Source organism: Theropithecus gelada, chromosome 17 (genome assembly GCF_003255815.1).
Source record: "Theropithecus gelada isolate Dixy chromosome 17, Tgel_1.0, whole genome shotgun sequence".
NCBI lineage: Eukaryota > Metazoa > Chordata > Mammalia > Primates > Cercopithecidae > Theropithecus > Theropithecus gelada.
In genome coordinates, this window is record NC_037685.1 from 46,244,063 (window position 1) to 46,256,763 (window position 12,701).

Below are 12,701 nucleotides of genomic sequence, written 5' to 3' on the forward strand. Positions count from 1 at the left end.
CTTATCCCTCTGAGCTGGACTCTCTGCACTAAATATTACCTTCTAATACTCATCCCATACCCATGTGATGGATGCAGCCAAACTCACTTTGTTAAAACACTGCTTTTCACTGGATATTTAAACAATAATATTTTCTTGTTGCATGTGTAGCTTTCTCTTACTGACTTGGAAAGTCTTTTATAATCTACCTTCAGTGCTTTCTCTTGGATACTTACTTTGTCATAAAACGTAAAATACATAAAAACTACAGGCAATTTCATATTGGCACTCAGCAAATGCAATTTCCAAGGTACCTTTTTGGGTTTTCCTTTTCTTTTTAGATTTTCTTTGGAATAAGTGTTTTCTATATGAGAAATTGAAACGTAATCCTTTTAGGTCTTTCACCCTTACCAAGAGTGAGCCACGAACATTTTTGCAGTTCTTTTCTATGCTCAGCTTGCCTCTCTATTTTTACTGAGCAGGGTTTTTTAAGTGTTTAGCATCTCTCTTTGCTTAAAATTATTTTTGTTTTTGGCTTCTTTCTTCCAAAGTAGTAAAAATGAGCATATCTCTTTCCAATAAAAATGATAAATGAATTGAAGCCCAAAATATCTTAAGATAAGTCTTAGGACTTAAAGCTGTAGTTTTCTGTTTTTAAGAATCCACTTCTTCTGCTTATTGCTGACTTACTTGCAACCGGCTGTCTAATTTTACATATACTCTGGTCAAAGAATAACACCTAAATCTTCAATTAAGTCATCATTGCAATGATCACAATAAGCAATACATGGGAACTACTGAAAACCAAACACATATTTTTAGAAATGTAAATGAAAGATCTTTTCTAGGAAATGAGAAAAACTATTGATTGCTATTTAGTAGATATACAACTTGCCTAACATTATTGTGGAAACATTAGTAACCAAGACTGTAATTCTGATTTTGCAAGAACTCAAATAATACTTAGTTTTACACTTACTCTTTTATCATCTGTGACAAAACTTAGCAAAATGAAAGATTATCTAGAAGCAGAATCAAGATTGTAAAAAACTATTTTCAAGAGTTAGACAACCCATGCATAAAATCATTTATTGAGACATGCATATGTGTCTAACAATACATTTTCACACATCTTTAATAAACTATCATTAAAGCACATCTGTACTGGGGTGCCAATCACCGATTTTTAATAAAACCATTCTATGATCCCATTGAGAGAGGTATTGACTTTTATCCATTTTGTCTCTAACAACTTTATATATGGGAGGTTTAAACAAATTAGAGGTTTAAAGACATGTAAAATTCCTGGGAATAATCTTTAGATGCAAGTTTTAAAACCAATCTATCCCCAAATTCTGATTCTAAAACACAATGTTCAATCTTAATTTGGAAGGAGTAAGAAATGTGCAGAACAGATTACATTTCTAGTTTGATTTAGACCTTTAATTCTTAACTTAATATTAAGAGCATATACTAGACTATTATAAGAAATAGTAGCATGTAACATATGAATGTTTATAATATGTAAACAATAACTTATTAAAAATAATTAAATTATAATATCCACACCACAAAGACATCTGGGAATTATCTAGAAAAACTGAGATAAAACAATGAGATAAAATTGAGATAAAATAAAGCATTAAAACATAAGATATAGAATTTTCTGAAGAATAAAACGTCAGCAAATTTCCAAGGTACTTAAAGAAAAGAAACAAAACCAACTAACAAACAAGTTGAGTAGAGCATTAAAATGTTAAATTTTTGGAATAAAAATGCTTAGAAAGCAAGCATTCAAAATCCAATAGCATCAGTGAAGATTCTCATGCTTTTCTATCACTGCTTTCCATAAGAGGCATGCAAGTATGATAATAAGATACGACTGAGCATAAGAACTCTGTCAGAAAAAAGCAAAGGAAGCAAATAATCTTTTTTTCTATTAATTTTGTTTCATTTTTATTTAAAAAGTTCTAAGGAATTATTTACAAATGAAAGTTTTCTGAAAAAATATGTGAATATCATTCAAAAAAATATGTCAATATCATTCAAAACATAACAAAGCTTTCTGAAAATTTTCACCTGTTATCAATTGTACAATTTCTGCTTTAAATAAAATGGTAAGCTAGAATTTGTATTCATATCTTTTTGCACGCAATGTATCACTGCCTTAACATGGCTCTGTAAGTTACTGAGTTATTAAATGCTTGCAAATTGCAAAAACCTGTAATTCATTCTATGGTGAGCCATGTTATGAGTACCGCTTTTTTCAAACCTTAAAAATATATTAGGAGAGAGACAGCATTCATAAAGTATGACTTTCAGAAGGGAATTTAGATTTCTACACATTAAATTAAAAAGCCTATATACTTTATACTTTGAGCAGAAGGAGAGGAATAATGGAAACTTTCATGTATTGTGACAGGACTAGAAACTGGGGCTGCCTCTTGATAGTGCAACTTGGAAATACTCATCAACATTTTGAACATTCACACCCTTTGCCACAATGATTCTACTTTTACTATTTTTCCCACAAATGTTCTTGCACATGTAGGCAGGACTATGCATAAGAATGTTCATGGTGACATTGATCATACAGCAAAAATATAGGGCCAAACTAAAGGTTCATTAACAGAGAATGGTTTAAGTAAAATCCATAAAACAACGATAAAGATTCAATCGACATGGTCCACCTATGGCATAAAGCAAGCACAATGCATACAGTATAATTGTTGCCCTTTGTATGTCAATTTTTAAGTAAGTGAATTTATTTTTCCAAGACTCATCTTACATACATGTTTCTACATAGACTTATGATTGTCCGGAAAATTTTGGTTAAGCAGCAGAGTTCAGGGAATTCAGTTTGCTAAGTCACTGTCCTAATATTTTAAAAAGGTGCTCAAAGATGGAGACAGGTGTCTCTCAGCATTGTTTGATTGAAAGATGTGAGGGAGAATGTGCCAAGAGATAGGGCTGGGCCAACTGGTCTTCTGGCCATCATAAACATCCCATCAAAACCATCAGGGTTGGGGTGGAGGGCGTTAGTGATAAAATCATGAGTCACAAAAGAATGTTGAACTGGTGAATGTGGGGCAGAAGAATGCTGTGATTAGATGTATATTAATATATTGGAAGATCACTCAGCTAGGAGCATAAAGGATGTATTCAGGGAAAGACCAAAAGTGGAAAGGTTAATAAAATGACAATTGCAATATTTGATGGAGATATGACAAGAGCCTGAATTCAAGCACTGACAGCCAGGAACACCACTGAATAAACAGGATGGAACAGATAAAGACTCAATATAAGGAGTATATTTGTTAAAAATTGGTGATTAATTAGATATGAGAAGAAAGTGCATATGCTCTTTTCTGCCTTGTTCTTAGAGGTTCGTAAATATAAAAAGAAACACATATAAATATTTAAGATAATCATTAATTCATTAAATATGCATAACTATATAAGGTAGGTTCCAATATTATCAGCTTATACAGATGAATAAATAGGAATATTGTAAGGTTTAAATTACTTGTCCAAGTTCATGCAGTCAGTAAATGGTGAGCTCAGAGGCAGTTGAACACCACTGCCTGTACATTTAGCCACTACATTCTACCTCCCCTCAGACTGCCCTGATCACTTTCAGACTTTCTATGATGCTTGGATTCCAACTTAGGTGAATGGGTGAAAAGAGCCATCACGAATCCAATGAGGAGAAGCTGGAGTTAATGGAATGACCACAAGGTCAATTTAAAGGGCTGAAATTTGAAGTATTTGAGACACACCAAAGTTGAGGTATTTAGCAGGAGCTTAAAGAACAGAACAAGGCACCAGATATAAACTTCATTCCTCTTGGTAAAACCATGGTATACTGAGGTATAGACATGGAAGGGATGTTCTAGGAAAGGTAACCTCCAGTCTTTTGACTTGCTAATTATATGCTATATATACACTTCTCTAGGGGGTCTTTTAAATATGTTCATATAAAATAAACAGACATTGACTGGTGGTAAGAAAATATGGCCATTTTAATCCTTTAAAATAAATCTGAAAACTATACAATTCAGGAGAAAAACACCCCATCAAAATCCTTTCCTTTGGAATTATTTCCTTAGTTTCTCCCACCCCAACACACAAAAAACCAAAACCAACCAACCAAACAAAAAAAAGTAACCAACAAAATAATCTTCTTTTGACCCATTCCACTGTTAATCAGGAAAACCCTCAACTTCAAATGGACTTCTTCCAAATCTTTGACTCATTTTCTTACTTCCTTGCATCAACTCCTTAGTTTCAGAGAATGAGGTCAAGGGACCTAAATAATCTTAAATAGTTAATCACGATGAACCTAGAATGGGTAATAAAAAGCAAATCTTGAGATAATCAGGAGTGATTCCTATAATCCCTCCATCATTACTGTTGAAAGAACAGGGCTCCTTTGAGTAGAGAATGTCGGTTTATGGACATTCACCGAGTACGCTATCCCAGGCCCTGTGAAAACAATCTACGACAGGACAAACTCACTCATTGCATTGTTATCGATTGCAGGATTTCCTCAGATAACAAAAGCATAAGATGACCTTAATAACCTTATGATCTCCCATGCTCCTTTTGGCTGTGAATATTCTGAATTTATATTAATAAGATTTTCTCAACAAACAGGAGCTATTATATCTTTTAAAAATTATTTTTATTTTTCAAGCTCACAGCTCAGAAAATATCTTTCACGCACATTGATCAGAAAGGGGCAGTATTCATCTCATCACTGGTGATATCATTAAGAATGGTATTTCCTATCAACATTTATAAAAAAGAATTTATGTGAATAGAAATAAGCTAAGGAAGTCCAAAATGTGGAGAAATTGAAAATATTATTGCACACTGAATTTTAAGATATGTAGAAAAAGTTAAAGTGGGCGAAGCAAATCTAGAAGACCTTTATCAAAAAAGGATAGCAAATGTTTTTATTTTTGTGGGTAAAGTAGTCATTTTACTTTTTCCCATCAATATTCACCATCCTAATGAGGGGCCTTTAAATTTGAAAAGTGGAGTTTCCAAGATAAATTAATGAGTTGAAGAGAACAGCCTGGCTAAAGGAACAGAACAGAAGCAATTTTATTTTTCTGAATATTGAGAAAAAATATGAGAACATTGCAAGAGATTGATATTGAGTATTAATCATTTCCTTGTAGTTTGTGCAATTTTCCCTGCTAGAAGAACATCCTGATCTCCACTGGAAACATTAAATTTGCTTTGTAAGTTGAAGGAAAAGCTAAGCTTAGCAAGTTTGTTCTAGGTATTTAAAACAGATTTCAGGAATAATTAGTGAGATGGCTTTCTGAGGATTGAGATGTTTTGCCATTTTTATTTCTATAAAAAAGCAGCCATTTTCAGATCTCTACATGGTTAACAAGTTGCACTCAACTTGAACTGAACTTTGGTTTCCACTAATTGCCATGGGTTGTTCCTGGCCCCATGTCTAGAACTACACAGATTCTGCCTGTAATGTCTTTTGTAACGCATCCTCTCAAGTGTCTAAAAAGCTCCGGGTCCTCCTAAATGGCATCTTATCAAAAATAATCATTTCAAATGTGGTATCATTTTGAGACGCTGGACCTGTTAATGCTTTTTCCATCACAGTTCTATCCATATCCATGTTTAAAATAAGAATTCCCAAACTAAAAAAAGGTATATATTTCATTTCTGTCGCATTACAGCAACTAAGGCAGAGTGAGATTATTCCTCTCTTCTCTATTAATGGAGCCTTACCCCCTAGTTTCTTTGTTTTTTATAGCCATACCACCTACCCTAATAGCTTATCATGGATATAGAGTGTTTGCTAAACTAGGACTCCTTGTCTTGTATTTGTGAAGATTTTACTTAAACCTGGGTGAGATCTCTGTATTTTTCCAGGGATAACAGTTATTTCATGCGAATCCAACCTTCTTTTGTATATGCTCTGCAATTCCTTATCCCTTCAAGTTGGTATTTTTCCTTTTCAACATTTTCTAGGATAAACTTTAAACAGCTCTATGCTCACCTACATGTAACATGGGTAAATCTACATACATATCTATCTCTTATCCAAAAGACTGGATAATACACCTTGTCCGATGCCTCATTACAAACCATAAAGAAGTCTTAGAACATAAATAATCCATGGCATCAGACCGCAAACACTAATTTTGGATTCTTGTGATGATTTATTTTTAAGTAAACACAAAGCAATCATCTAGTGCTAGAAATTAACTACGGGTCATCATTATGCTAGCTGTTCTCTAACTCCTTTTGTTCTCCTTTTTGAATTTAAAAAAAAAATACCCCATTTGTGATTTTTCTGGCACCTCCACCCTAATCCCTGGTTTGTGAATGAACACCAAGCATGACTGAAGACCAGACTAAGAAGAGATTTCTTCCAGCAGCCTCCTGGATGTGCTCCTCTGGTCCTAGGAACATCAGATTTTGATGGGCTCAGTATACACTTTCTCTCCTCACACAATTTATGCTTCAAATTTCATAACCATTCTTTGTCCACTCTTTCAAGTCCACAATTCTCCCGTAAGGAAGGAGACAGGCAAAGTGGAGGCTGAGTTGCTTTACCATTCACAAATTATCTCTTTTCAAAATGATCCCCAATACGATGTCATTTCTGCTCCAACAGTAACATTTGCTCCACCAGATTCCATAGAGTCAAGGGTATCCTGTCCCCTTGGAAGTCTGCACATCTTTGAATGCCACAGGCCACACTTGGATATACCAAGAGCTGTTATTTTTTGAGATCCACCACAGACTTCACTTTCTCTCTTGAACTAATATAAAGCTTAGCTGTTTGTTTGCAGAACGCTTATCTTTTCATGAATGAAGTTTTCTGATTTTATTAATAGACCATTGGAGTATTGACAAGCAAGGACCTGTTAAGAGACCACTACTGGACTGTGACCTTCCAGATTTTCGGCAGCAGGATTCAAGTCTCTATCTCCACAAAATAGCAAATGCTTCTGTGCTATAGAACTTCTGATTAGTGTGAACATAGTTCCATTAAGGAATATCGTATCCATAATTCCTCAGCATCTGTTGAACAGCTGTAACAGCTCCACTCAGATTTTAAGACACTTCGCCAACCTTTCTTCATTTTAGGCTTGCATCTTCAAATCACTATTAAAAGTATTGAGAAAATTCAACTGCACTGCTCAGTTTCAGTCTTATATGACTGTTGTTTATTTTTGGAGATTCAGGGATGATTATTTGATCTGCCTCTGAGTTTATTTCTGATGTTGCCACCTCCAATTATTTTCTCTTTTTCTCATATAGCTCTTTTTAAAACACAAATCTGATCAACTTCCTGTGCTTAAAGTCTTCCAGTGACTCCTAATTACTCACTTACCCCCAATCAGATTGTGAGAGATAAAATGAAAGCTTGCCTGTTTTCACAGCCCAGAACAGACTCTAGTACCTGTACTACAGTCGACCTGCAATAAACATTTCTCAAACAGAAGGAATGTACAACAACTAAATTATGAAAACATTCCATTGTGCTTGTCCCTGGTCTTATGTTTATCCTTCCTTTTTTGCCTCATTTTTTTGTTTTAAATTGTAACTTATCCAAGAGACTGTTTAAATATACCTGCCTTTATTTTCTCTAGGAATCCGGGACTTTGGGAGGCTGAGGCAGGAGGATTGCTTGACCCCAGGTGTTGACCAGCCTGGGCAACATAGCAAGACCCTATCTCTATGAATAATTGAAAAATTAGCTGGCTTGGTGACGTGTGCCTGTAGTCTCAGCTATTTAGGAGGCTGAGGCAGGAAGATCCCTTGAGTCCAAGAATTCGAGGTTACAGTGGGCTATGATTGTGCCACTGCACTCCAGCCTAGGCGACAGGCAAACAAAAACAAAAAATATTTTCTCTAGAAATTTTTTCACCAGTAGGAAATAAAAAAGTGGCTTTAGAGTGTTTTCATTTGTACTATTGTCCCAGCACTTTGACAGTATTTTTCAGTCCTTCCTATTATTTTTCTGAATCATGGTATCTCATACTTCTAATCAAAGACATGTTTCAAAAGGTCTATCATTTTAAAATATTTTGCTTTTTACCCATGAAAATCCTTTAAGAACTTATTGTAATGTTTCTTTCCTCTGGATTGAATATGCTTACCTAAACTCACCAGAGACAACCTCAATTTGCATTTCTGAGGTCTCTTTTAAGATACTTGACCTTGTACTTAACTTTCTGGTTAGCAGATTAAAGTACTACATTTCTGGGAGTGGAGGGAAGAAAATCTGTTTAAAACAGTATCTAGGGCACTTGTGCACATTCACAGGCAAAATTCTAGAAGAAAATCCCTAAATTCCAAGAAAATATCCACCTGCTAGATAATATCATTGCATAGAGGAGTTACTGTGGGTTAATCAAAACATTCTATTTCTTCACCATGCATCGACTCACAGAATGTTGTGCATCAGTTGTGTTTGTGTGCATAAACATGTAATCTCATGAAACAGTGGCCAAACTTTCCTGAAATATTTCTAACTTTTCAATAGTTTTTATTACTTCTACAGAAATTATAATTCATTACAAAAGAGCTGAAGTTAAATTGATTGATATGTGACAGTTATGTCAAAGTATCTACTGTCCAATAACTCAAGGTATATTATTCAATGCCATGTAGATCATTTCTATACTACGATATTAACAAAACCTGGATGAGTCAATTTGTTCACTTTAGCCATCTGAAATGATTTATGTCTATTGCCACAAATTTGATTTGCTGAAGAAATTGAATCAATTGTAAAGATGACTATTTCAATCCACTCCCTCCTGCCAAAGGCAGTCTCTTCAATCAAGAGCTATCTTGAAATCATCAGTGGCTTCTCTAAAATATGGNTCCAGGGTACGACTTTGAGTTTGGATTCCTACTATGCTACATGACCTTGGGCAACTTATTTAACTTCTCTGCCTTGTTTTACTTATCTGCAAAATGGCAAAAATAATATTACTCGTGGAGGTGGTATTAAAATTATATGTATATCTAAATTGTGCAGTATATAATACCTATATATACACACACACACTTGGGTACATATATATGATTTGTTGTATATATGGGATATACATATATATATCATACATTATCTATAGTATATACAGATAGAGTATATATTACTTATGCATTATATATTATCCATCTATAATGTGTGTGTGTGTGTGTGTGTGTGTGTATTTGTAGGCTTTTTAATCTTCACCACTACCCAGGGTAGTATTATTTCATATATATACATACACATACAGAGATAAACTATATGTGCAGATATAAACTACACACACACACATACATACACTCACACATATATACAGTTTAGAATGTTTCTCACAGACAGTAAATGCTCACTAAGTGTTTGATAGCTGGGAAATATCAAGGGTTCGATACGTAGCTAATGATATAACTCTATTACCAAAACAACTAGACATTGCCATCGCCAGCCAAGCAACACAATTAGCTTATCAAATACTATAGATTGTGCCATAATTGGTCCACATGCCAATATCTGCCAAAGTAGTTCATTCATTAGCCATAAGCAATCCAAACCAAGAGAATAAAGACTAATGGAACAAACAAATCATTTGTATTTTCTATAAGCTTTTTAAAAAAGTGGTAATGGCAAGAGCTAATGGAGACAATTCAAATATAATATAGTTTATTAAAAAAGTAATTCTACACAGTTGAGTGAAATTATTTTTGGCAAAAACAAATTGACAAAGGGACCAGATAGTAATAACCATGTTCTTAAGTATATTTTCATTGAAATAATTTTGTATTAAAATGTTACGAAACATGAAAAATGCCTCAGGATGTCAATAAGACACTGGAAGAGTAAGTCCCAGTCCTTATTTCCACAACAATATACAGCCAAAAAACTTTTATGAGAACTCCAGAAAGCAGAGAAGCAGCAGCAGAACCCTGGATGAGTACGACAGTGAACAGCCTTATTGAAACAAATATACAGCATATGCAGATGCCATTTGTGACATCAATAACATAAAACAAGGGTGGAGAGATGCAAAAGAGTAGAGCTTTTGTGTACAATTGAAGTTAAGTTGATAATGGCTTAAAATCAATTATTATAACCATAAAATGTTTTATGTTAACCCCCTGGTAACTATAAATAAAATACCTATAGAAGAGATATAAAAGGAAATGTAAAAGGAGTCAGAGCATGTCCATACAAAAACAACAACAAAACCAATGATTCAAAAAGGAAAGCAATAAAAGTGGGGGAAATACACGTATCTAACATCAAAGCTCTCAAATGTATGAAGCATACATTGACAGAAGTGAAGGGAGAATTCAGCATTAGCACAGTAACAGGAGGAGATCTTAACACCTCACTTTCAACAATGGATAGAACAATCAGACAGACGGTAAGTAAGGAAACAGAGACTATAACGACATTATAACGAATTGAACTTAACAGACATAGATAAAACGCTCTACCCTACAAAAGCAAAATACTCGTTTTTCTTAAGTTCACAGAGAACGTCTTCCAGGATAGATCACACATTAGCCCACAAAACAAATCTTAACACATTTAAGAAGACTGAAATCATACCAATTATCTTTCTGATCACAATGAAATAAGAAATCGATAGCAGTGGGAAAAATGGAAATTTCACAACAATGCTAAAATTAAACAGCACACACTTGAACAATGGAGTTAATAAAGAAATTGAAAGGGAAATTGATGTGGTTTGACTTGGTCCCCACCAAATCTCATCTTGAATTTTCACATGTTGTGGGAGGGACCCGGTGGGAGGTGATCGAATCATGGCGGCAGGTCTTTTCCATGCAGTTCTCATGATAGTGAATAAGTCTCACAAGATCTGATGGTTTTAAAAAGAGGAGTTCCCCTGCACAAATTCTCTCTCTTTTCTTGCTGCCATCTATGTAAGACGTGACTTGCTCCTCCTTGCCTTCTGCCATGATTGTGAGGCTTCTCCAGCCAAGCGGAACTGTAAGTCCATAAACCTCTTTCTTTTGTAAATTGCCCAGCCTCAGGTATGTCTTTTTCAGCAGCATGAAAATGGACTAATAAAGAAATTAAAAAATATCTTGGGACAAATGAAGAGGAAAACAACCTAACGAAGCTTATGGGATGCAGCCAAAAGCAGCACCAAGAGCAAAGTTTATAGTGGTAAAAACCTGCATTCAAAGGAAAGATCTCAAATGAATAAACTTTATACTTCAAGGAATTAGAAAAAGAACAAAGTAAACACATAGTTAACAGAAGAAAGGAATAAACATTAGAGCATAAATCAACAAAAGAGAGAATAGAAAATCAAGAAGAAAAAAATTAAAAACGGAGTTTTTTTTTTTTTTGAAAAGATTAACAAAATTGACAAACCCTTATCTAGACTAAGAAAACAAAGGAAGACTCAAGTAACTAAAATCAGAAATGAAAGATGAGACATCACAATTGATGCCAAAAAAAATGAGATAATCAGAGACTACAGGAACAACTATATGCCAGCAAATTGAATAGCCTAAAAAAAATGGATATGTTTCCAGAAATATAAAGTCTACCAAGACTGAACTATGAAGAATTAGAAAATCTCAACAGATATATAACTGTTAAGAAAATTGAATCAGTAATCAGAAATCTCCCAATAAATAAAAGCCCAGGACCAAATGGCTTCACTGGAGAATTTTATGAAACATTTAAAGAATAATTGCCAATCCTTCTCAAACTCTTCCAAAAAACTGAAGAGGAGGGAACACTTCCAAATTCATTTTATGAGTCCATCATTACTCTGATACAAAAGCCAGACAATGATACTAACAGAAAAGAAAATTACAGGACAATATCACTGATGCATATTGATGCAAAAATCCTTAACAAAATACTAGCAAATCGATTTCAAAAGTACATTAAAAAGATTAGACACTGTGACTAAGTTGGATTTATTTCTTATATACATGATGGCTCATATACAAGAATCAATCAATGTAATACACCACATTAACCAAACAAAGCACAAAAATCACACGCTCCTCTCTACTGATGCAGAAAAAGCATTTGACAAAATTCAACATGCTTTCATGATAAAAACAATCAACTAGGTGTAGAAGAAAATTACTGTAACATAATAAAGGTCATATATGAAAAGGCCACAGATATCATTATACTCAATGGTTAAAAACCAAAAGCTTTTCCTCTAATATCAGGAGCAAGACAAGAATGCCCACTTTTACCACTTCTATTCAAAATGGCATTGGAAGGCCTACCAAGATAAAATAGTAGAAAAATATATAAATAAAATCATCCAAGTTGGAAAGGAAGAAGTAAAATTATCTCTTTTCACAGATGAGATAAACTTACACATAAAAATCCCTAAAGATTCTACCAAAAAATTGTTAGAATAAAAACAAATTCGGCAAAGTTGAAGAATACAAAATCAACTCTCAGAAATCAGTTGTCTCTCTATATGCTAACAATGAACAACCTAAAAATAAAGAACAATCTCAGTTACAATAGCATCTACATACACACACGCACAAGACTTGTACACTGACAACTTCAAAAACATTGCTGAAAGAAGTTAAAGACATCAGTAAATGAAAACCCTTTGTTCATGCATTGGAAGACTTATATATTAAAATGTTTATACTCTTCAAAGCAATCTATAGATTCAGTGCAATTTCTATCAAAATCTCAATTGCATTTTTTACAGAAA

At 34.0% G+C, this 12,701-nt stretch overlaps 1 protein-coding gene and 1 non-coding gene across 2 annotated transcripts in view; both read right to left on the reverse strand.

The window, feature by feature from the left end:
- FAM155A (family with sequence similarity 155 member A) overlaps positions 1-12,701 on the reverse strand; it is a 688,104-nt gene that overhangs the window by 152,267 nt on the left and 523,136 nt on the right. The gene's annotated exons all lie outside the window — the stretch shown is intronic.
- LOC112611176 lies at positions 4,678-4,746 on the reverse strand. Its single transcript, XR_003116561.1, has one exon. It is a non-coding gene; the product is annotated as a small nucleolar RNA SNORD31 (small nucleolar RNA).